Consider the following 23,451-nt stretch of genomic DNA (forward strand, 5'->3'; position numbering starts at 1 on the left):
ATGAGGTCATTCATTTTCTCCAGGTGGGGGAAGGCAATGACGATTGCGTCGTCCATGGATGTGTCGGGATGGTAGGCGAATTGGAGAGGGTCGAGTGTGTCGGAGAGGGACGAGGTGATGTGGTTTCTTTAAGACCATCACGAAATGTCCTGATAACTGACACACAGAAATGTTCTTGCAGCGATCCCATTAAACATGTCTGATGGATCATTTTCCCTCAGAAAACTGGACACATGAATGGTCTTGCAACTTTCCTATGAAATGTGTTTAGAATATTAACATGTTCTGAGAACATGTTAACCAACTTCTGGATCACTTCTATTTGACATTAAGGGAATGGTCTCTTGCACATCACCCTAATGGGAGTCGTAAGGGAAAGTTCTGTAATGTTTTGGGGACGTTTCTTCTTAGCTGGGCTACTATTCCGATTGTGATGAGTAGATTGCGTAGTCATAATTTAGGCTGATAATATAACTCAATCACTGTTAGCAAAACAGACAGTGCTGAACAATTCATGACTGATCGCGTAGTGACGTGACATATAGCAGGCCTAATCAGAGGCGTTTCTTCTCTTTTCTTTGCATGGGAAAAATGTGGCCATTTATAAACACATTTCATGCAATTCTAGTACAATTTATATGGCTGAAGACACAAGCAACATATTCTTTCATACGACACAAATTAGTAGCCTACTCTGCTGACACTGACAAACAGATCAGTAGAACGACCTTGTCTGCAACCATCTCATTTAGTCCTGCGAAAAGGGGGAGTTGTGTACAGTATGACATCCCATCTAGCCTGGAGGAGGAAGTGATTGTCCCCAGAAAAACTTTCAAGTTGTACTGATCCAATGATAAAGAGTGAATATGAGCACACTCATCCACGATATGGCCAGTGAAATAGGCTACTGGTCGCTCAATTGGGGGATGAGAATTTTTGATAACTTAAGACAGATTTGAGTATTTTCTTTGTCTTCTCTTTTCAGCAATAGCCATTTGCTTTCTAAACTATGTTTTTCTAAAAATATAAATATATATTTTTTGAGATACTAACTTTTTAAAATGTTTTAATTGAGATTTAACTGCTTTTCACTGACTGCTGCGACAGAACAATCAGCTATTTGGTAGGCTATTAGCCATGGTAGGCTATTAGCCATGGTAGGCTATTAGCCATGGTAGGATATTAGCCATGGTAGGCTATTAGCCATGTGCTGCCCAAATTGTGTGCTGAAAACAATCCATAGCTCATTTTAAAAAGAAGCTATGGCTGATAAGAGAATTATGTTCTCTAGGTACATCACCCAATTTAATTATATTACTCTCAGTCTGCAAACCAGAATGTGTAAGATCTTGGTCGAATGAAACAGACGGAGGCCCAGCCAAATGGTCAAAAAGGTTTATTCACGAGCCGTTCTGAAGTCAAGAATACAAAACAATTAATTTTATACTGACTTCTCACACCCACATACACACAGCCATACGCACACACACAAACAGACGCACATACACACATACCCACACACACATGCAAACAAACAGACGCACACACGTCCTGCTATGTACACTGTCTGTCTCACTTCCCAGCCGACAGAGATAGTGACCTTGTCCTTGAGACATACTCCCTGTTCTCTCCCAAATCTCTAGTCAGGTCGGCACCAAGCTCAGACAGTCTGTTTAAAATACCATAAAGACATATTGTTTTACCCTAATTCTAACTAGGACTACACATTTATTGTTTATGATTTTATACATTCTAATCAATTCCATAAAATTATATATTTCAGGGCGGAATATTCTAATCATTCAATTAACAGACAATTCTCACCTATCAATGGCCAAATCATGCTCTCTTGTGACGTATGTTGAATGACTTATTTCTGTATAGACACAAGTAGTTATAGGCTATAGCTCATTTCCATTTACTTTTCAATTTACTAAAGCTTGTCTTCCCCTAGCCTATTGGAGGCACAAAGCAATTGGCGCACCGCCTAAACCGCTGACCGGCAAAGCAAGCTGCCTGGCTCTGTCTCTGCTTTCTTTAAAGTGTGAGAAAGGCACAGGCTGGCAGAGAAAGGCACAGGTTGGCAGTGAAAGGCACAGGCTGGCAGAGAAAGGCACAGGCTGGCAGAGAAAGGCACAGGCTAGCAGAGAAAGGCACAGGCTGGCAGAGAAAGGCACAGGCTGGCAGAGAAAGGCACAGGTTGGCAGTGAAAGGCACAGGCTGGCAGAGAAAGGCACAGGCTGGCAGAGAAAGGCACAGGCTAGCAGAGAAAGGCACAGGCTGGCAGAGAAAGGCACAGGCTGGCAGAGAAAGGCACAGGCTGGCAGAGAAAGGCACAGGCTGGCAGAGAAAGGCACAGGCTGGCAGAGAAAGACACAGGCTGGCAGAGAAAGGCACAGGCTGGCAGAGAAAGACACAGGCTGGCAGAGAAAGGCACAGGCTGGCAGAGAAAGGCACAGGCTGGCAGACAAAGACACAGGCTGGCAGAGAAAGGCACAGGCTGGCAGAGAAAGGCACAGGCTGGCAGAGAAAGGCACAGGCTGGCAGAGAAAGGCACAGGCTGGCAGAGAGAGAAGCTTTCATACTATCTCCTGCTAAATAATGAAGATAATATAGGAGCAACACAGCAGGTAATAACATTTATTCATTTTGTTTAGTTACAATACAATTCATTCAAAAAATATATACAAGTACCAGTCAAAAGTTTGGACACCTACCTGTACTCATTCAAGGGTTTCTCTTTATTTGTACTATTTTCTACATTGTAGAATAATAGTGAAGACATCAAAACTATGAAATAACACATGGAATCATGTAGTAACCAAAAAAGTGTATATTTTATATTTGAGATTCTTTAAAGTAGCCATGTTTTGCCTTGATGACAGCTTTGCACACTCTTGTCCCGAAATGTGTTAGGTACAGTGGGACCTTTTGTAAAAGGGCTTTATAAATGAAAACATAGCATTTTATCAAGCTACGTGACATCAGAGGGACGACCAACTTTTTGCAGGAGAATACAGTGATGAGTACTGAAATTGTCCCCCATAAAGTGGCTACTTTGAAGAATCTCAAATGTAAAATATATCCAGCGTGGCACAGCAGTCTAGGCCACTGCATCTTAGTGCTAGAGGTGTCACTACAGACCCTGGTTTGATTCCAGGCTGTATCACAGCGGTCTAGGCCACTGCATCTTAGTGCTAGAGGTGTCACTACAGACCCTGGTTTGATTCCAGGCTGTATCACAGCGGTCTAGGCCACTGCATCTTAGTGCTAGAGGTGTCACTACAGACCCTGGTTTGATTCCAGGCTGTATCACAGCGGTCTAGGCCACTGCATCTTAGTGCTAGAGGTGTCACTACAGACCCTGGTTTGATTCCAGGCTGTATCACAGCGGTCTAGGCCACTGCATCTTAGTGCTAGAGGTGTCACTACAGACCCTGGTTTGATTCCAGGCTGTATCACAGCAGTCTAGGCCACTGCATCTTAGTGCTAGAGGTGTCACTACAGACCCTGGTTTGATTCCAGGCTGTATCACAATCGGCCGTGATTGGGAGTCCCATAGGGCGGCGCACAATGAGCCCAGCGTCGTCCAGGTTTTGCCAGAATAGGCCGCCACTGTAAATAAGAACGTGTGCTTAACTGACTTGCCTAGTTGGATAAAGGTTAAATAATCAACCACAGTGTGTCATGATCAACTGCATCTAATGGCTTTAATGAAGTGGCAGCTGTGTTCATGTACAGGAAATGACGTCACCATAGCCTTGGAACGTCGACTGAATAATCTGCTATCTACTATGTAGCGAGAGGCAGGGCCAATTTCTATAGAAGAAGCCCATTTTCACTAACGTATCAGTATGCTTTTTAAGAGACAGCTTTTCATCTGTCCAGATGCCCAGAGATTTGTAAGCGGGACATGTTCACTATGGACACCATCCAAAGTACATATGCTTAAATCAGTTCATTTTATACACTCTAGAAAACAACATATACTTTGTTTTATCTGCATTCAGTAGTAATTTCAGGTCAATAACGTTTTTCTGTAATAAGATAAAGGCAGACTGTAGTTCAGATAGAGCCTGTCAACCATGAGGGCAATAACATACAAAACAGTATCATCGGCATGCAGGTTACAGTTGTTTACAGACGAGTCGATATTGTTAATGTAAACAGGACCCAGAATCGCCCCATGCAGGAGACCTGCCGTAATATCCAGGAAACCTGCTTTAACACCATCAGTAAATATGTAATGTTTCAACCAGTTACATGCAGCCTGGTCTAGGCCAATTGAGGAAATCCTCTGAATTAGAAGTGAGTGATCAACAGTATTGAAAGCCTTTGACAGGTCAATGAAGAGGGCAGCACGTTGCTTTTTATCAGCAGAGATAGTGCTATGACCTGGTCTAAAACCTGACTGATGTACATTTAGAATAGATTTCAAAGATAAGAATGATCTTAGCTAATCATTTATTGGATTTTTAAAATCTGAATCGAGGATTCAAATATTTTAGCTAGTTTAGAAATAGGGCGATAATTATTTAGGTCGCAAGGGTCACCACCTTTGTGAAGGGGGAGTACGTGGGCCACTTTCCAAACCTTGGGGATAGTACCAGATATAATCGGCAGGCTAAAAATAGGTGTAAGTGATTCAGCAATCAGTGGGACAGAGAGTGCAGCAAAAATGGATAAAGCATATCAGCCCCAGTGGATGTTTTAATATTTTACATCAATCTTAAGCAAGGAGTCTAGCACATCACAGACAGGAAATTGTTGAAATGAAAACAGATTCAGCAGAAGTTAACGGGTTAACCATAGAGTCAGCTAGAGGTTGGCAGAGGGAAGAGCAGTCGATTGACTGACCGACCAGGGTCAATTAAACCACTGTTTCTCTCAAATAAAAAGCCTGCTGAGATAAAATTATGATTAAGAGCATCATTAATCTATTCTACTCAGTTTTGATGCCAGAATCAGACAGAACTTGCTTCGGCAGGGAAGAAGAGGAATTTGTACGCTTCAGTGCATTGACTGTTTTCCTAAATGATTTAGCTTTCTTAATTGAGATAGTACATCTGTTTTTCATTTGGCTGAAAGATTGCCAGTCCTCTACAGTCTGTTTTTCCTTGCTCTGGCCCAGTCCTGATTTCTCATCTGAATGAGCTCAGATAGCTCCGAAAGCGCTAGATTTATCTTTGACTCTGAATTGTTTAAAAGATGTGTGTTTATCTGCCAGAGGAATAAATATGGAGGATACATTTTCTAGAGCCAACTCAGGGTCAGGAATACAGGAGACAGTGGCTAAATCAGAGTAGAGCCTGAGTAGAGATGACCTGACGAAGATACAACTCAGGGTCAGGAATACAGGAGACAGTGGCTAAATCAGAGTAGAGCCTGAGTAGAGATGACCTGACGAAGATACAACTCAGGGTCAGGAATACAGGAGACAGTGGCTAAATCAGAGTAGAGCCCGAGTAGAGATGACCTGACGAAGATACAACTCAGGGTCAGGAATACAGGAGACAGTGGCTAAATCAGAGTAGAGCCCGAGTAGAGATGACCTGACGAAGATACAACTCAGGGTCAGGAATACAGGAGACAGTGGCTAAATCAGAGTAGAGCCTGAGTAGAGATGACCTGACGAAGATACAACTCAGGGTCAGGAATACAGGAGACAGTGGCTAAATCAGAGTAGAGCCCGAGTAGAGATGACCTGACGAAGATACAACTCAGGGTCAGGAATACAGGAGACAGTGGCTAAATCAGAGTAGAGGCTGAGTAGAGATGACCTGACGAAGATACAACTCAGGGTCAGGAATACAGGAGACAGTGGCTAAATCAGAGTAGAGCCTGAGTAGAGATGACCTGACGAAGATACAACTCAGGGTCAGGAATACAGGAGACAGTGGCTAAATCAGAGTAGAGCCTGAGTAGAGATGACCTGACGAAGATACAACTCAGGGTCAGGAATACAGGAGACAGTGGCTAAATCAGAGTAGAGGCTGAGTAGAGATGACCTGACGAAGATACAACTCAGGGTCAGGAATACAGGAGACAGTGGCTAAATCAGAGTAGAGCCTGAGTAGAGATGACCTGACGAAGATACAACTCAGGGTCAGGAATACAGGAGACAGTGGCTAAATCAGAGTAGAGCCCGAGTAGAGATGACCTGACGAAGATACAACTCAGGGTCAGGAATACAGGAGACAGTGGCTAAATCAGAGTAGAGCCCGAGTAGAGATGACCTGACGAAGATACAACTCAGGGTCAGGAATACAGGAGACAGTGGCTAAATCAGAGTAGAGCCTGAGTAGAGATGACCTGACGAAGATACAACTCAGGGTCAGGAATACAGGAGACAGTGGCTAAATCAGAGTAGAGCCTGAGTAGAGATGACCTGACGAAGATACAACTCAGGGTCAGGAATACAGGAGACAGTGGCTAAATCAGAGTAGAGGCTGAGTAGAGATGACCTGACGAAGATACAACTCAGGGTCAGGAATACAGGAGACAGTGGCTAAATCAGAGTAGAGCCTGAGTAGAGATGACCTGACGAAGATACAACTCAGGGTCAGGAATACAGGAATACAGGAGACAGTGGCTAAATCAGAGTAGATCCTGAGTAGAGATGACCTGACGAAGATACAACTCAGGGTCAGGAATACAGGAGACAGTGGCTAAATCAGAGTAGAGCCTGAGTAGAGATGACCTGACGAAGATACAACTCAGGGTCAGGAATACAGGAGACAGTGGCTAAATCAGAGTAGAGCCTGAGTAGAGATGACCTGACGAAGATACAACTCAGGGTCAGGAATACAGGAGACAGTGGCTAAATCAGAGTAGAGCCTGAGTAGAGATGACCTGACGAAGATACAACTCAGGGTCAGGAATTCAGGAGACAGTGGCTAAATCAGAGTAGAACATGTCACGTAGAAACCCTTGAGGAGAACTTCTTAAAATGTCTTTTCCTAATTAAACAAGGATTAGTATTTTGGTGTTTCAAATCTCTAATACATACTATGGGACAAGGACAACTGAGATCATATGCAAATACTACACCAGACAAATATTTATGGGGGTTATTAGTAAGAATGAAATCGATCAATAAGGAGTTAACAGGGTTTTTCACACCCACGCCGTGTGGGTTTTGAGATCAATTGAGCCAGATTAAAGTCATTGCATATACTCTTACATTGAGCTGAGGTCGGGGATATCCAATCCAGATCAAAATCCCCTAATATGACCTACACCAAGAATAAAAAAAGGTGTTAAACACTCTGATATAGCACCAATAGCATCCGCCATGGCATCGGTAAATCCCAGCAACAAATACATGTGTATTCTGGTTTATGGACATATCTACAATCAGGAGCTTAAATTTATTGCGAACAGAAATATTTAAAGATTGGGACGCAATGAAATGTGATTTTACATAAAGTATATGGCCACTCCTCCCCCTTTCTGTAATCTGTCACATCTAAATACATTATAATAATTTATTTGTTTATTATAATAATTTACTTCAATGTCAATTTACTTCAATGTCTTTTTTGTTTGTTTGAATTTTACCCCTTTTTCTCCCCAATTTCGTACTATGGGCTTGGGAGAGACGAAGGTTGAAAGTCATGCGTCCTCCAATACACAACCCAACTCTTGCGTCGAGCCATCCCGGATCCGGTATCGTGACTACAGCCTCAAGCTCATTACCATAACGCAACGTTAACTATTCATGAAAAACGCAAATGAAATGAAATTAATCTATTTGCTCTCAAGCTTAGCCTTTTGTTAACAACACTGTCATCTCAGATGTTCAAAATATGCTTCTCAACCATTGCAAAACAAGCATTTGTGTAACAGTATTGATTGCTAGCGTAGCATTTAGCGTAGCATTTAGCGTTAGCATTCAGCAGGCAACATTTTCACAAAAAACAGAAAAGGATTCAAATAAAATCATTTACCTTTGAAGAACTTCAGATGTTTTCAATGAGGAGACTCTCAGTTAGATAGCAAATGTTCCGTTTTTACAAAAAATATTATTTGTGTCGACTAATCGCTCCGTTTTGTTCATCACGTTTGGGTAAGGAAAAAAAAAAAGTCATTAAAACGCGAACTTTTTTCCAAATGAACTCCATAATATCGACAGAAACATGGCAAACCGATGTTTAGAATCAATCCTCAAGGTGTCTTTCACATATCTATCGACGATAAAATCCATCGTGGCAGTTTACTTTCGTTTACTTTCTCTTCTGAAGAAATGGAACGCGCATGGACCTACAGATTACGCACACAGGACACCGGGCGGGACACCAGGTAAATGTAGTCAATTCAATTCAATTCAATTCAATTCAAGGGCTTTATTGGCATGGGAAACATGTGTTAACATTGCCAAAGCAAGTGAGGTAGACAACATACAAAGTGAATATATAAAGTGAAAAACAACAAAAATTAACAGTAAACATTACACATACAGAAGTTTCAAAACAGTAAAGACATTACAAATGTCATATTATATATATATATACAATGTACAAATAGTTAAAGGACACAAGATAAAATAAATAAGCATAAATATGGGTTGTATTTACAATGGTGTTTGTTCTTCACTGGTTGCCCTTTTCTCGTGGCAACAGGTCACAAATCTTGCTGCTGTGATGGCACACTGTGGAATTTCACCCAAAATATATGGGAGTTTTTCAAAATTGGATTTGTTTTCGAATTCTTTGTGGATCTGTGTAATCTGGGGGAAATATGTCTCTCTAATATGGTCATACATTGGGCAGGAGGTTAGGAAGTAGTCTCTTATGGTCAATTTTCCAATGATATGCCTACAAACACGTCACAATGCTGCAGACACCTCGGAGAATAGACAGAAAGCGCAGGCTCATTCCTGGCGCATTCACAGCCATATAAGGAGACATCGGAACACAGCGCCTTCAGAATCTGGGGCATTTCCTGTATGAAACTTCATCTTGGTTTCGCCTGTTGCATTAGTTCTGGGGCACTCACAGATAATGGAGACGTCAGAGTTTTGTCTTTCCAAGGCTGTCAATTCCATGCATAGTCGAGCATCTTTTCGTAACAAAATATTGCGCTTAAAACGGGCACGTCTTTTTATCCAATAATGACACAGCGCCCCCATAGGTCGAAGAGGTTAACACAGTGCTCATCCAACCCGGAAGCCAGCCGCACCAATGCGCCGGAGGAAACACCGTGCACCTGGCCACCTTGGCTAGCGCACACTGCGCCCAGCCCACCACAGGAGTCGCTGGTGCGCGATGAGACAAGGACACCCCTACCGACCAAGCCCTCCCTAACCCGGGCGACGCTAGGCCAATTGTGCGTAGCCCCACGGACCTCCCGGTCGCGCGAATCCATGGACTCTGATGGCACAGCTGGCGCTGCAGTACAGCGCCCTTAACCACTGCGCCACCCGGGAGGCCCCCAATGTCTTTTTTAACCATGTTTCTGAGAAGACCAGAATGTCTGGACACGAGTCCTGTACCCATATGTCAATTGTGTCCATTTTTTAAATCAAACTTTGCAAATGTAGGTGCATTAGCCCAAGCCCCTTACAAGATTTAAAGTCAGACGGGGGTATTCAGCTCATTCCCATAAGAACTAACAGGCATAGGTTCATTCACAGACACATGAAGTCTATACTACACAGTATTTGAATTTCTGTTGTTATTGTAATATTACATGCAACATCAATAATGGTCCATGTTTTGAATAGAGATATGCACAACATTTCAATAAGAATTCACTTTCATAATATTTTTGGAGCTGTGAAATAAAAATTCTCCGTTTTATATCATATGCATACAGAGAGGTTTGCATTAAGGCTTTGAGCCACATCTCTATGGAGTGAGAATGCGGTGTGGCGTTAGATGCTCGTGATGGATATCTTATCAGTGCTTTATTTGAGCAGCATGTGATAAACCTGACCACGTGTCTCCTCTCTTAAGTACTATCTCTATCTGTAGCTCATGAAGCGTGGTCCCAGAGATAGCTTGGAGGACGGAGTCAGCAGGGCTCTGACCAGGAGGCCCAAATCAGCCAAGGCCAGACAACGGTATCCTCCACCTGACCCAGACCCGTCTGTAAATGTGGTTACCCAACAACATGCAGAGGTAGTGTCAGTGTCAATGCGCCAACACCGCTCTCAGACTCCACAAGGCATGTATGGTGGAAACTTGAATACCTTTACTATCGCAGCTGCTACTGGTGCTGTGGTGCCATCTAGGCATCACCAGAGGGACCAGCAGAGAGACAGCTTTGCTCCACTCAGGAACCTAGGCGTCATGGCCTCCCCTGTAGGTAGGCCCATGTCCGCCAGGGGGTGCTGACGACAACAACAACCCGCCCATCACACACCAGATGCGGAGAGGAACCAATCTCAAGTGGAAACCCATCGTCCACATGACCTGACTCCGAGTCAACCTCGCATGAACCAGGTATCGAAGATAGCCTCTGTCAACTGGTCTGGAGCTGGGGCTGAGACCCCCTATGTGTCTCAGGATGACCTGAACAGAGGGAAGAGTAGCAGTTCCTTTGACCAAGACGACCCAGAGGTGAAAGGTCAGAGAATCAGCCCCAAGTCATCGAAGGGACGGCAGCGATACCCAGTACAACCACAACCTCAAAGTCAGGAGGACCAACCTTGGAACACACACGACACTCAAGGACAGGGACAACATCGGTACCCAGTACTAACTCAAAGTCAGGAGGACCATGCTGACGCAAAGAGTATAGAGCGGCCAGGCAGTCATGTTTATCCCCGGGTCATAATCAAGCAGCCACAGATATGGTGGAGTCCAATACAAAATGGGATGCAGTCATACTCCTTGTCTACACATCCCCTCCTTGTACCTCGAGTATCCTGCAGCTCCCTCAACAAGTACAGTGTGTTGCCCTCCATCAGAAAGAGAGATGCTGAGAGTCTGTCAAAGAAGACAGACCAGTAGCCTCACCTTAACATGGATTTATAAACCTTTATTTTCAACAAACAAATATTTGCGTTGTTGTATGCTATGTGTATAGGAGGGAACTGAGTTATTGAATGATACTGCTTATTTGTGTGGGGAATTGAATTATAGTAAATGAAATAAAGGTGAACTTGATCTCTCTTGTTGGTCATAAAACAGTCTGTCACGTGCTGTAGTCGGTAGTGAGAGAAAACCTTTAGCAATTACCTGACTTTGTCTCTAGATGGTGACAAAGATGAATAAAAAGTGAAGTAGGCCTACATTTAGCATTTTTGAATTCAACAAGGAGAGGAAAGTCAGGAAGAACAAATACGTTGTTTCTGATTATTTGGCAAAAGGCTTTGTCTTGTTTGTATCAAGGTACAAGCATGCTGTCCTCAATTCTGCAATCAATATTTTTTCCTTCAAGACAAACCCAATCAATGGGGATAGAATCAATGTAAACAGAAGATAAAATCAATTATCTTAGCCATGATATGTATTTTGCTCACATTAATCAGTTAGTGTATAGACTTTGATTCAATGTGCTATATTTCGAAGTGACCTGTTGTCTGTGTGTTATTATCTGTTACTAAATGATGAATAATGTCTTATACACATGATCTATACTCACAGCCTGACCACATTCATTTACAACCACTATTCCTTTCGTAAGGTAGCGTAATGTAATGTAACACATGACACTTAAATGGAGGGATACAAATGTACGTCCCAAATCTAACGAAATGCCACGAGACTAGGTTAATACTCAAAGTTACATCACTGCAATCAGAACAATCATCACAGGTGCAACACCTGCCAGTGCCAATAGAACTACATACTGTACCTGTTACCATGGTTCCTTCACAGTAACTCAGACTATCCAGACTTAGTAAAGGTCAGTGAGAGCACGTTCCAGGCAGGCATGTTCCATACCGAATAGACCTGTAGCAAGTGCAGTTAAAGAAGAGGGAGCCGTTTTAGACTGTGATGTAGCCACTGCTTTCCTTTTGCCAGTGTTGAAACTGATGTACGAATGTACATGGGAGAATAGCATTTCATTGATTCCTCAAATCTTCTCTGCTCGCCTCCCTCTCAAAAACCATTGGATGAGAAGGTCAAAGATCCCTTCCCTCTAACCTTCTCATCTAATGGGATTTGAGGAGGCAAGGAGAGAGAGGACATGAGAAATAAAGGAAATGAAATTAATATTCTCCCCCTGTGTCTGACTCTGACCTGTTGAGGAGAGGCAGACAGACAGACTCAGATGATCTGCTCTCTCCTGGCTCAATCAGCCATTATCTTGAGTTATGGGCTATGGTCAGAGCCAATTGCCTGGACACAGAACAGACAGCAAATTATGTCCACCACAGCAACTGGTCCAGGGGCAGTATGGTTTACAATGGTGACATGTAGGGATGGATATGTAGGATTGATTCTAGATCAGTAACAGACACACACAGTATGTTAATCTTTGCGCAATTTACTGAGGACTATACCTGTATAACTTCAAAGCCACAATGTAATCCATATAATACGTTAATACTGAATGAATAAGCATTATTCTGAATGAATAAGAATAGTATTATTTATTGACATAATGTCTTCCCTGTCAATGAATCCTCGTCAGTCATTATAGTTCTCCTTACAGTAAAAGGGAGCGATTCAATCAGAGATGAGCAACAGTGTGTGTGTGTGTGTGTGTGTGTGTGTGTGTGTGTGTGTGTGTGTGTGTGTGTGTGTGTGTGTGTGTGTGTGTGTGTGTGTGTGTGTGTGTCAACGCACGCGCACGTTCTGCACCGTCCGTATTGCGCGTGCGCGCGTGGGTAAATAGGCACTGAGGAGAACAGGGTCCGTCCTTTAACGGTAAAAACCCGAACGGGGTTAACAACGGAAGAAGGAGACAGAAGTGGGATGGAGTGATGCTGACCAGCAAGAGGACCCGGAGAGAAACAACGGGACCGCGGTGACCACAGAGAAGCAGAAAGACCGGTAAGTAAATGCATAGCAATGTATTGATTTAGCATTTTATCAAAGGGGTTTTATTAACGCAAATAGCCTGCAGTAGAGCTATACTCGCTGTGTATTTCTCTTGCAGCCACTTTCAACAGTAAAAATAACGGGCAGCCCAATGCCGTGTCATGTATAGCCTGTCTGCACTGAGTTTTGTTAGGGGCTTATGCACTTAAGTATTCTTATGTAGGCTTACAATGATCTTCAATTTAAGGAATTTGAAGGACAACAAAGTTGTTGTCCCCCCCATTGTCATTCCATATGATTTCAAGCACTTTCTGACTGCACCCCTTTTGATTTGAACGAAACCTCCCATACATGTTTGCCCAGTGTAGAAGTGGTCAGAAAGTGATTCTTTTTCATCTAAATGCCAAAACATTCAGGTGATACAGTGGTGTTAAATAGTATCCAGTACATTAAAAATACTACTTGAGTAAAAGTCTAAAAGTATTTGTTTTTAATTATACTTAAGTATCAAAAGTAAATGTAATTGATTTTCTTGATTTGTATTTATTTATGGATAGCCAGAGGCACACTCCAACACTGAGACAATAATTTACAAATGCAGCATTTGTGTTTAGTGAGTCCTTCAGATCAAAGACAGTAGGGAGGACTAGGGATGTTCTCTTGAAAAGTGTGTGATTTGGACGATTTTCCTCTCCTGCTAAGAATTTGAAATGTAACAAGTACTTTGGGGTGTCAGGGTAGGCTATCGTAAATAAGAATTTGTTCTTAACTGACTTTCCTAGTTAAATTTAAAAAATCAATGTCTTTATCAATTAAACATATAAATAATTGCATTTGACATCATTTGAAAGCTTACAAACCGGATTGTCAAACTATTAAAACATGTATTGAAAAATACGTTTTTAAATCAAATTGCATATTTTTTTTAACCTTTCAAGTCAATATAAAAAACGCATAAATTCAACAAAAAAATGATGTTCATATATGTTGTAGTTAGGACCCTGTTTGACATCATCTGAGGTGTTTGTGTTGTGCCTGTCTTCAGACACAGCATACTTTTGAATACAGGTGGGTGTCATGTAAAGGCTGATAAATGTCAGTGGTGGAAACAGTACCCACTTGTCATACTTGAGTAAAAGTAAAGATACCTTAATAGAAAATGACTAAAGTAAAAAAGTGAAAGTCACCCAGTGAAATAATACTTGAGTAAAAGTCTAAAAGTATTTGGTTTTAAATATACTTAAGTATGAAAAGTGTATGGAATTGCTAAAATATACTGAAGTATTAAAAGTATAAATCATTTCAAATTCCTTATATTAAACCAGACGGCACAATTTTCTTGTTTTTTTAAATTGAAGGATAGCAAGGGGCCACTCCAACACTCTGACATAATTTACAAATAAGCATTTGTGTATAGTGAATCTGCCAGATCAGAGACAGTAGGGACGACCAGGGATGTTCTCTTGATAAATGCGTGAAGTGGACAATTTTCCAAGTCTTGGGGATCAGGGAAAATGTATCAAGTAAAAAGTACATTATTTTCTTTAAGAATGTAGTGAAGTTAAAGTAAAAGTTGGCAAAAACGTAAATAGTAAAATAAGAACAGGTACCCCCAAAAACGACTTAAGTAGTTATTTTTACTTAAATACTTTACACCACTGATAAATGTACTAAAATGTGAATATAATGTAAATGTTTACTTTCATTTGGTAACACAAAGATGATTGTAGAACATACACGCAAAACAATGCCGGATTCAAAACTTTGAATTTTTAAATGTAAGTTATTATACAAAATTATTGTAACTATTTAAATGTTATAATATATGGGGGATACAATAATCCCAGCTCTACAGATTTTGCTGCAGAGACAGAATCCTTGGATATGTACAGTAGCTTGTTTTTGGTTGTAGGTCCAGGAATGGCTGAAGAATTGCAACATTTACCTGAAGCTAACTCTGCAGATAGCACCACTGGTTGATTTGAAAAGTCATTGTCAGTCAGTCAATCAATAATAGAATAATACTTTTAGCAACAAATGTTATCTTTAATTTACAATCTCTAGAAACCATGAGAATAGAAAGGTTCAGAACTGTTGTAAAACAGCACAGCACAGATGAAAAATATATGGCAAATAGAAATCCAATATGGATGGTGTTAAGAGATAGATGGGAGGGGTTGAGAGGAGCTGAAGGGTGGGACAAATAACAACAAGATAACTCAGGTCAAATATACTGTGTATGAAAAATGTATATAGGTTCAGAACTATTGTGAAAGAGCACAGTTAAAAATATATGGCAAATAGAAATGAAACTGGATGGTCTTCAGAAATAGATGGGAGGGTTAGAGGGTAGAGGAAGGACATCAGAAATAGATGGGAGGGTTAGAGGGTAGAGGAAGGACATCAGAAATAGATGGGATGGTTAGAGGGTAGAGGAAGGACATCAGTAATAGATGGGAGGGTTAGAGGGTAGAAGAAGGACATCAGAAATAGATGGGATGGTTAGAGGGTAGAGGAAGGACATCAGAAATAGATAGGAGGGTTAGAGGGTAGAGGAAGGACATCAGTAATAGATGGGATGGTTAGAGGGTAGAGGAAGGACATCAGTAATAGATGGGAGGGTTAGAGGGTAGAGGAAGGACATCAGTAATAGATGGGATGGTTAGAGGGTAGAGGAAGGACATCAGAAATAGATAGAAGGGTTAGAGGGTAGAGGAAGGACATCAGTAATAGATGGGAGGGTTAGAGGGTAGAGGAAGGACATCAGTAATAGATGGGAGGGTTAGAGGGTAGAGGAAGGACATCAGTAATAGATGGGATGGTTAGAGGGTAGAGGAAGGACATCAGAAATAGATAGAAGGGTTAGAGGGTAGAGGAAGGACATCAGTAATAGATGGGAGGGTTAGAGGGTAGAGGAAGGACATCAGTAATAGATGGGAGGGTTAGAGGGTAGAAGAAGGACATCAGAAATAGATGGGAGGGTTAGAGGGTAGAGGAAGGACATCAGAAATAGATAGGAGGGTTAGAGGGTAGAGGAAGGGCATCAGTAATAGATGGGATGGTTAGAGGGTAGAGGAAGGACATCAGTAATAGATGGGAGGGTTAGAGGGTAGAGGAAGGACATCAGTAATAGATGGGATGGTTAGAGGGTAGAGGAAGGACATCAGAAATAGATAGGAGGGTTAGAGGGTAGAGGAAGGACATCAGAAATAGATGGGAGGGTTAGAGGGTAGAGGAAGGACATCAGTAATAGATGGGAGGGTTAGAGGGTAGAGGAAGGACATCAGTAATAGATGGGATGGTTAGAGGGTAGAGGAAGGACATCAGAAATAGATAGGAGGGTTAGAGGGTAGAGGAAGGACATCAGTAATAGATGGGAGGGTTAGAGGGTAGAGGAAGGACATCAGAAATAGATGGGATGGTTAGAGGGTAGAGGAAGGACATCAGAAATAGATAGAAGGGTTAGAGGGTAGAGGAAGGACATCAGTAATAGATGGGAGGGTTAGAGGGTAGAGGAAGGACATCAGTAATAGATGGGAGGGTTAGAGGGTAGAGGAAGGACATCAGTAATAGATGGGATGGTTAGAGGGTAGAGGAAGGACATCAGAAATAGATAGAAGGGTTAGAGGGTAGAGGAAGGACATCAGTAATAGATGGGAGGGTTAGAGGGTAGAGGAAGGACATCAGTAATAGATGGGAGGGTTAGAGGGTAGAAGAAGGACATCAGAAATAGATGGGAGGGTTAGAGGGTAGAGGAAGGACATCAGAAATAGATGGGATGGTTAGAGGGTAGAGGAAGGACATCAGTAATAGATGGGAGGGTTAGAGGGTAGAAGAAGGACATCAGAAATAGATGGGATGGTTAGAGGGTAGAGGAAGGACATCAGAAATAGATAGGAGGGTTAGAGGGTAGAGGAAGGACATCAGTAATAGATGGGATGGTTAGAGGGTAGAGGAAGGACATCAGTAATAGATGGGAGGGTTAGAGGGTAGAGGAAGGACATCAGTAATAGATGGGATGGTTAGAGGGTAGAGGAAGGACATCAGAAATAGATAGAAGGGTTAGAGGGTAGAGGAAGGACATCAGTAATAGATGGGAGGGTTAGAGGGTAGAGGAAGGACATCAGTAATAGATGGGAGGGTTAGAGGGTAGAGGAAGGACATCAGTAATAGATGGGATGGTTAGAGGGTAGAGGAAGGACATCAGAAATAGATAGAAGGGTTAGAGGGTAGAGGAAGGACATCAGTAATAGATGGGAGGGTTAGAGGGTAGAGGAAGGACATCAGTAATAGATGGGAGGGTTAGAGGGTAGAAGAAGGACATCAGAAATAGATGGGAGGGTTAGAGGGTAGAGGAAGGACATCAGAAATAGATAGGAGGGTTAGAGGGTAGAGGAAGGGCATCAGTAATAGATGGGATGGTTAGAGGGTAGAGGAAGGACATCAGTAATAGATGGGAGGGTTAGAGGGTAGAGGAAGGACATCAGTAATAGATGGGATGGTTAGAGGGTAGAGGAAGGACATCAGAAATAGATAGGAGGGTTAGAGGGTAGAGGAAGGACATCAGAAATAGATGGGAGGGTTAGAGGGTAGAGGAAGGACATCAGTAATAGATGGGAGGGTTAGAGGGTAGAGGAAGGACATCAGTAATAGATGGGATGGTTAGAGGGTAGAGGAAGGACATCAGAAATAGATAGGAGGGTTAGAGGGTAGAGGAAGGACATCAGTAATAGATGGGAGGGTTAGAGGGTAGAGGAAGGACATCAGAAATAGATGGGATGGTTAGAGGGTAGAGGAAGGACATCAGAAATAGATAGAAGGGTTAGAGGGTAGAGGAAGGACATCAGTAATAGATGGGAGGGTTAGAGGGTAGAGGAAGGACATCAGTAATAGATGGGAGGGTTAGAGGGTAGAGGAAGGACATCAGTAATAGATGGGATGGTTAGAGGGTAGAGGAAGGACATCAGAAATAGATAGAAGGGTTAGAGGGTAGAGGAAGGACATCAGTAATAGATGGGAGGGTTAGAGGGTAGAGGAAGGACATCAGTAATAGATGGGAGGGTTAGAGGGTAGAAGAAGGACATCAGAAATAGATGGGAGGGTTAGAGGGTAGAGGAAGGACATCAGAAATAGATAGGAGGGTTAGAGGGTAGAGGAAGGGCATCAGTAATAGATGGGATGGTTAGAGGGTAGAGGAAGGACATCAGTAATAGATGGGAGGGTTAGAGGGTAGAGGAAGGACATCAGTAATAGATGGGATGGTTAGAGGGTAGAGGAAGGACATCAGAAATAGATAGGAGGGTTAGAGGGTAGAGGAAGGACATCAGAAATAGATGGGAGGGTTAGAGGGTAGAGGAAGGACATCAGTAATAGATGGGAGGGTTAGAGGGTAGAGGAAGGACATCAGTAATAGATGGGATGGTTAGAGGGTAGAGGAAGGACATCAGAAATAGATAGGAGGGTTAGAGGGTAGAGGAAGGACATCAGTAATAGATGGGAGGGTTAGAGGGTAGAGGAAGGACATCAGAAATAGATAGGAGGGTTAGAGGGTAGAGGAAGGACATCAGTAATAGATGGGATGGTTAGAGGGTAGAGGAAGGACATCAGTAATAGATGGGAGGGTTAGAGGGTAGAGGAAGGACATCAGTAATAGATGGGATGGTTAGAGGGTAGAGGAAGGACATCAGAAATAGATAGAAGGGTTAGAGGGTAGAGGAAGGACATCAGTAATAGATGGGAGGGTTAGAGGGTAGAGGAAGGACATCAGTAATAGATGGGAGGGTTAGAGGGTAGAGGAAGGACATCAGTAATAGATGGGATGGTTAGAGGGTAGAGGAAGGACATCAGAAATAGATGGGAGGGTTAGAGGGTAGAGGAAGGACATCAGTAATAGATGGGAGGGTTAGAGGGTAGAGGAAGGACATCAGTAATAGATGGGAGGGTTAGAGGGTAGAGGAAGGACATCAGTAATAGATGGGATGGTTAGAGGGTAGAGGAAGGACATCAGTAATAGATAGAAGGGTTAGAGGGTAGAGGAAGGACATCAGTAATAGATGGGAGGGTTAGAGGGTAGAGGAAGGACATCAGTAATAGATGGGAGGGTTAGAGGGTAGAAGAAGGACATCATAAATAGATGGGAGGGTTAGAGGGTAGAGGAAGGACATCAGAAATAGATAGGAGGGTTAGAGGGTAGAGGAAGGGCATCAGTAATAGATGGGATGGTTAGAGGGTAGAGGAAGGACATCAGTAATAGATGGGAGGGTTAGAGGGTAGAGGAAGGACATCAGTAATAGATGGGATGGTTAGAGGGTAGAGGAAGGACATCAGAAATAGATAGGAGGGTTAGAGGGTAGAGGAAGGACATCAGAAATAGATGGGAGGGTTAGAGGGTAGAGGAAGGACATCAGTAATAGATGGGAGGGTTAGAGGGTAGAGGAAGGACATCAGTAATAGATGGGATGGTTAGAGGGTAGAGGAAGGACATCAGAAATAGATAGGAGGGTTAGAGGGTAGAGGAAGGACATCAGTAATAGATGGGAGGGTTAGAGGGTAGAGGAAGGACATCAGAAATAGATAGGAGGGTTAGAGGGTAGAGGAAGGACATCAGTAATAGATGGGATGGTTAGAGGGTAGAGGAAGGACATCAGTAATAGATGGGAGGGTTAGAGGGTAGAGGAAGGACATCAGTAATAGATGGGAGGGTTAGAGGGTAGAGGAAGGACATCAGTAATAGATGGGATGGTTAGAGGGTAGAGGAAGGACATCAGAAATAGATAGAAGGGTTAGAGGGTAGAGGAAGGACATCAGTAATAGATGGGAGGGTTAGAGGGTAGAGGAAGGACATCAGTAATAGATGGGATGGTTAGAGGGTAGAGGAAGGACATCAGAAATAGATGGGAGGGTTAGAGGGTAGAGGAAGGACATCAGTAATAGATGGGAGGGTTAGAGGGTAGAGGAAGGACATCAGTAATAGATGGGAGGGTTAGAGGGTAGAGGAAGGGCATCAGTAATAGATGGGATGGTTAGAGGGTAGAGGAAGGGCATCAGTAATAGATGGGATGGTTAGAGGGTAGAGGAAGGACATCAGTAATAGATGGGAGGGTTAGAGGGTAGAGGAAGGACATCAGTAATAGATGGGAGGGTTAGAGGGTAGAGGAAGGACATCAGTAATAGATGGGATGGTTAGAGGGTAGAGGAAGGACATCAGAAATAGATAGAAGGGTTAGAGGGTAGAGGAAGGACATCAGTAATAGATGGGAGGGTTAGAGGGTAGAGGAAGGACATCAGTAATAGATGGGATGGTTAGAGGGTAGAGGAAGGACATCAGAAATAGATGGGAGGGTTAGAGGGTAGAGGAAGGACATCAGTAATAGATGGGAGGGTTAGAGGGTAGAGGAAGGACATCAGTAATAGATGGGAGGGTTAGAGGGTAGAGGAAGGACATCAGTAATAGATGGGATGGTTAGAGGGTAGAGGAAGGACATCAGTAATAGATAGGAGGGTTAGAGGGTAGAGGAAGGACATCAGTAATAGATGGGATGGTTAGAGGGTAGAGGAAGGACATCAGAAATAGATGGGAGGGTTAGAGGGTAGAGGAAGGACATCAGAAATAGATGGGAGGGTTAGAGGGTAGAGGAAGGACATCAGTAATAGATGGGAGGGTTAGAGGGTAGAGGAAGGACATCAGTAATATATGGGAGGGTTAGAGGGTAGAGGAAGGACATCAGTAATAGATGGGAGGGTTAGAGGTTAGAGGAAGGACATCAGTAATAGATGGGAGGGTTAGAGGGTAGAAGAAGGACATCAGTAATAGATGGGAGGGTTAGAGGGTAGAGGAAGGACATCAGTAATAGATAGGAGGGTTAGAGGGTAGAGGAAGGACATCAGTAATAGATGGGAGGGTTAGAGGGTAGAGGAAGGACATCAAAAATAGATAGAAGGGTTAGAGGGTAGAGGAAGGACATCAGAAATAGATGGGAGGGTTAGATGGTAGAGGAAGGACATCAGTAACAGATGGGATGGTTAGAGGGTAGAGGAAGGACATCAGTAATAGATGGGATGGTTAGAGGGTAGAGGAAGGACATCAGTAATAGATGGGATGGTTCGAGGGTAGAGGAAGGACAGGAGAAAAAAACAAACAAAAGATTACTATTGTAAAAGAGATTGTGTCCGTAAAATGTATAAGCTGTCGCTCTGGATAAGAGCGTCTGCTAAATGACTTAAATGTAAATGTAAATGTAAGTATAAGCTGAAGTGTTGATGTTCATTAGTTTACTCCAATTAGGGGAGGGGTGGTAAAATATATTTTTAAAAGATGCACACTCTTGCTATTCTCTCAACCAGCTTCATGAGGTAGTGACCTTGAATGCATTTCAAGTGACAGGTGTGCCTTGGTAAAAGTTAATTTATGGATTTTCTTTCCTTCTTAATGCGTTTGAGCCAATCAGTTGTGTTGTGACAAGGTAGAGGTGGTGTACAGAAGATAGCCCTATTTGGTTAAAGACCAAGTCCATATTAACAACAGGTCATATAGGCAAATATAAATGACAGTACATCATTACTTTAAGACATGAAGGTCAGTCAATGCGGATCATTTCAAGAACTTTGACAGTTTCTTCAAGTGCAGTCGCAAAAACCATCAAGCGCTATGATGAAACTGGTTCTCATGAGGATCGTCACAGGAAAGGAAGACCCAGAGTTACCTCTGCTGCAGAGGATAAGTTCATTAGAGTTACCAGCCTCAAAAATTTCAGTTCAAATAAATGCTTCACAGAGTTCAAGTAACAGACACATCTCAACACCAACTGCGTGAATCAGGCCTTCATGCTCAAATTGCTGCAAAGAAACCACTACTAAAGGACACCAATAAGAAGGAGTGACTTGCTTAGTCCAAGAAACATGAGCAATGGACATTAGACAGGTGGAAATCTGTGGAAGATAGGTGGAAGTCCACATTTTTGGTTCCAACTGCTGTGTCTTTGTGAGAGTAGGTGAACGGATGATCTCCGCATGTGGTTCCCACCGTGAAGCACGGAGGAGAAGGTGTGATGGTGTGGGGGGTGCTTTTCTGGTGACACTGTCAGTGATTTATTCAGAATTCAAGGCACACTTAACCAGCATGGCTACCACAGCATTCTGCAGCGATACGCCATCCCACCAGGTTTGCGCTTAGTGGGATTATCATTTGTTTTTCAACAGGACAATGATCCAACACACCTCCAGGCTGTGCAAGGGCTATTTGACCAAGAAGGAGGGTGATGGAGTGCTGCATCAGATGACCTGGCCTCCACAATCCCCCAACCTCAACCAAATTAAGATGGTTTGGGATGATTCGGACCGCAGAGTGAAGGAAATACTGCAAACAAGTGCTCAGCATATGTGGGAACTCCTTCAAGACTGTTGGAAAAGCATTTCAGGTGAAGCTGGTTGAGAGAATAACACGCGTGTGCAAAGCTGTCATCAAGGAAAAGGGTGGCTACTTTGAAGAATCTACAATCTAAGATCTATTTGTTACCACATGATTCCAAATGTGTTATTTCATAGTTTAGATGTCTTCACTATTATTATACAATGTAGAAAGTAGTAAAATAAATAAAACCCCTTGAATGAGTAAGTGTGTCCAAACTTTTGACTGGTACTGTATATATACGTACAGTTGAAGTCGGAAGTTTACATACACCTTAGCCAAATACATTTAAACTCCGTTTTTCACAATTCCTGACATTTAATCCTAGTAAAAATTCCCTGTCTTAGGTCAGTTAGGATCACCACTTTATTTTAAGAATGTGACATGCCAGAATAATAGCAGAGAGAATGATTAATTTCAGCTTTTATTTCTTTCATCACATTCCCAGTGGGTCAGAAGTTTACATACACTCAATTAGTATTTGGTAGCATTGTCTTTAAATTGTTTAACTTGGGTCAAACGATTTGGGTGGCCTTCCACAAGCTTCCCACAATAAGTTGGTTGAATTTTTGCCCATTCCTCTTGACAGAGCTGGTGTAACTGAGTCAGGTTTGTATGCCCCATTCCTCCTGACAGAGCTGGTGTAACTGAGTCAGGTTTGTAGGCCCCATTCTTCCTGACAGAGCTGGTGCAACTGAGTCAGGTTTGTAGGCCCCATTCTTCCTGACAGAGCTGGTGTAACTGAGTCAGGTTTGTAGGCCCCATTCCTCCTGACAGAGCTGGTGTAACTGAGTCAGGTTTGTAGGCCCCATTCTTCCTGACAGAGCTGGTGTAACTGAGTCAGGTTTGTAGGCCTCCTTGCTCGCACACTCTTTTTCAGTTCTGCCCACAAATTTTCTATAGGATTGAGGTCAGTGCTTTGTGATGGCCACTCCAATACCTTGACTTTGTTGTCCTTAAGCCATTTTGCCACAACTTTGGAAGTATGGTTGGGGTCATTGTCCATTTGGAAGATACATTTTGCAACCAAGCTTAACTTCCTGACTGATGTCTTGATATGTTGCTTCAATATATGGCCAAACCGTTCTTTTTTTGCCTCAGCAGACCAGA

The 23,451-nt window shown here is 42.7% G+C and overlaps 1 protein-coding gene across 1 annotated transcript in view; it reads left to right on the forward strand.

Moving 5' to 3' along the window:
• Positions 1-12,827: 12,827 nt before the first annotated feature.
• vwa5b2 (von Willebrand factor A domain containing 5B2) overlaps positions 12,828-23,451 on the forward strand; it is a 35,933-nt gene continuing 25,309 nt past the window's right edge. Inside the window, exon 1 of the mRNA XM_029623225.2 lies at positions 12,828-12,947. The gene's annotated coding sequence lies outside the window, so the exon portion shown is untranslated. The remainder of the gene's footprint in view (positions 12,948-23,451) is intronic.

The sequence above is a fragment of the Oncorhynchus nerka genome, unplaced genomic scaffold, assembly GCF_034236695.1.
Source record: "Oncorhynchus nerka isolate Pitt River unplaced genomic scaffold, Oner_Uvic_2.0 unplaced_scaffold_40___fragment_2___debris, whole genome shotgun sequence".
Classification (NCBI taxonomy): Eukaryota; Metazoa; Chordata; class Actinopteri; order Salmoniformes; family Salmonidae; genus Oncorhynchus; species Oncorhynchus nerka.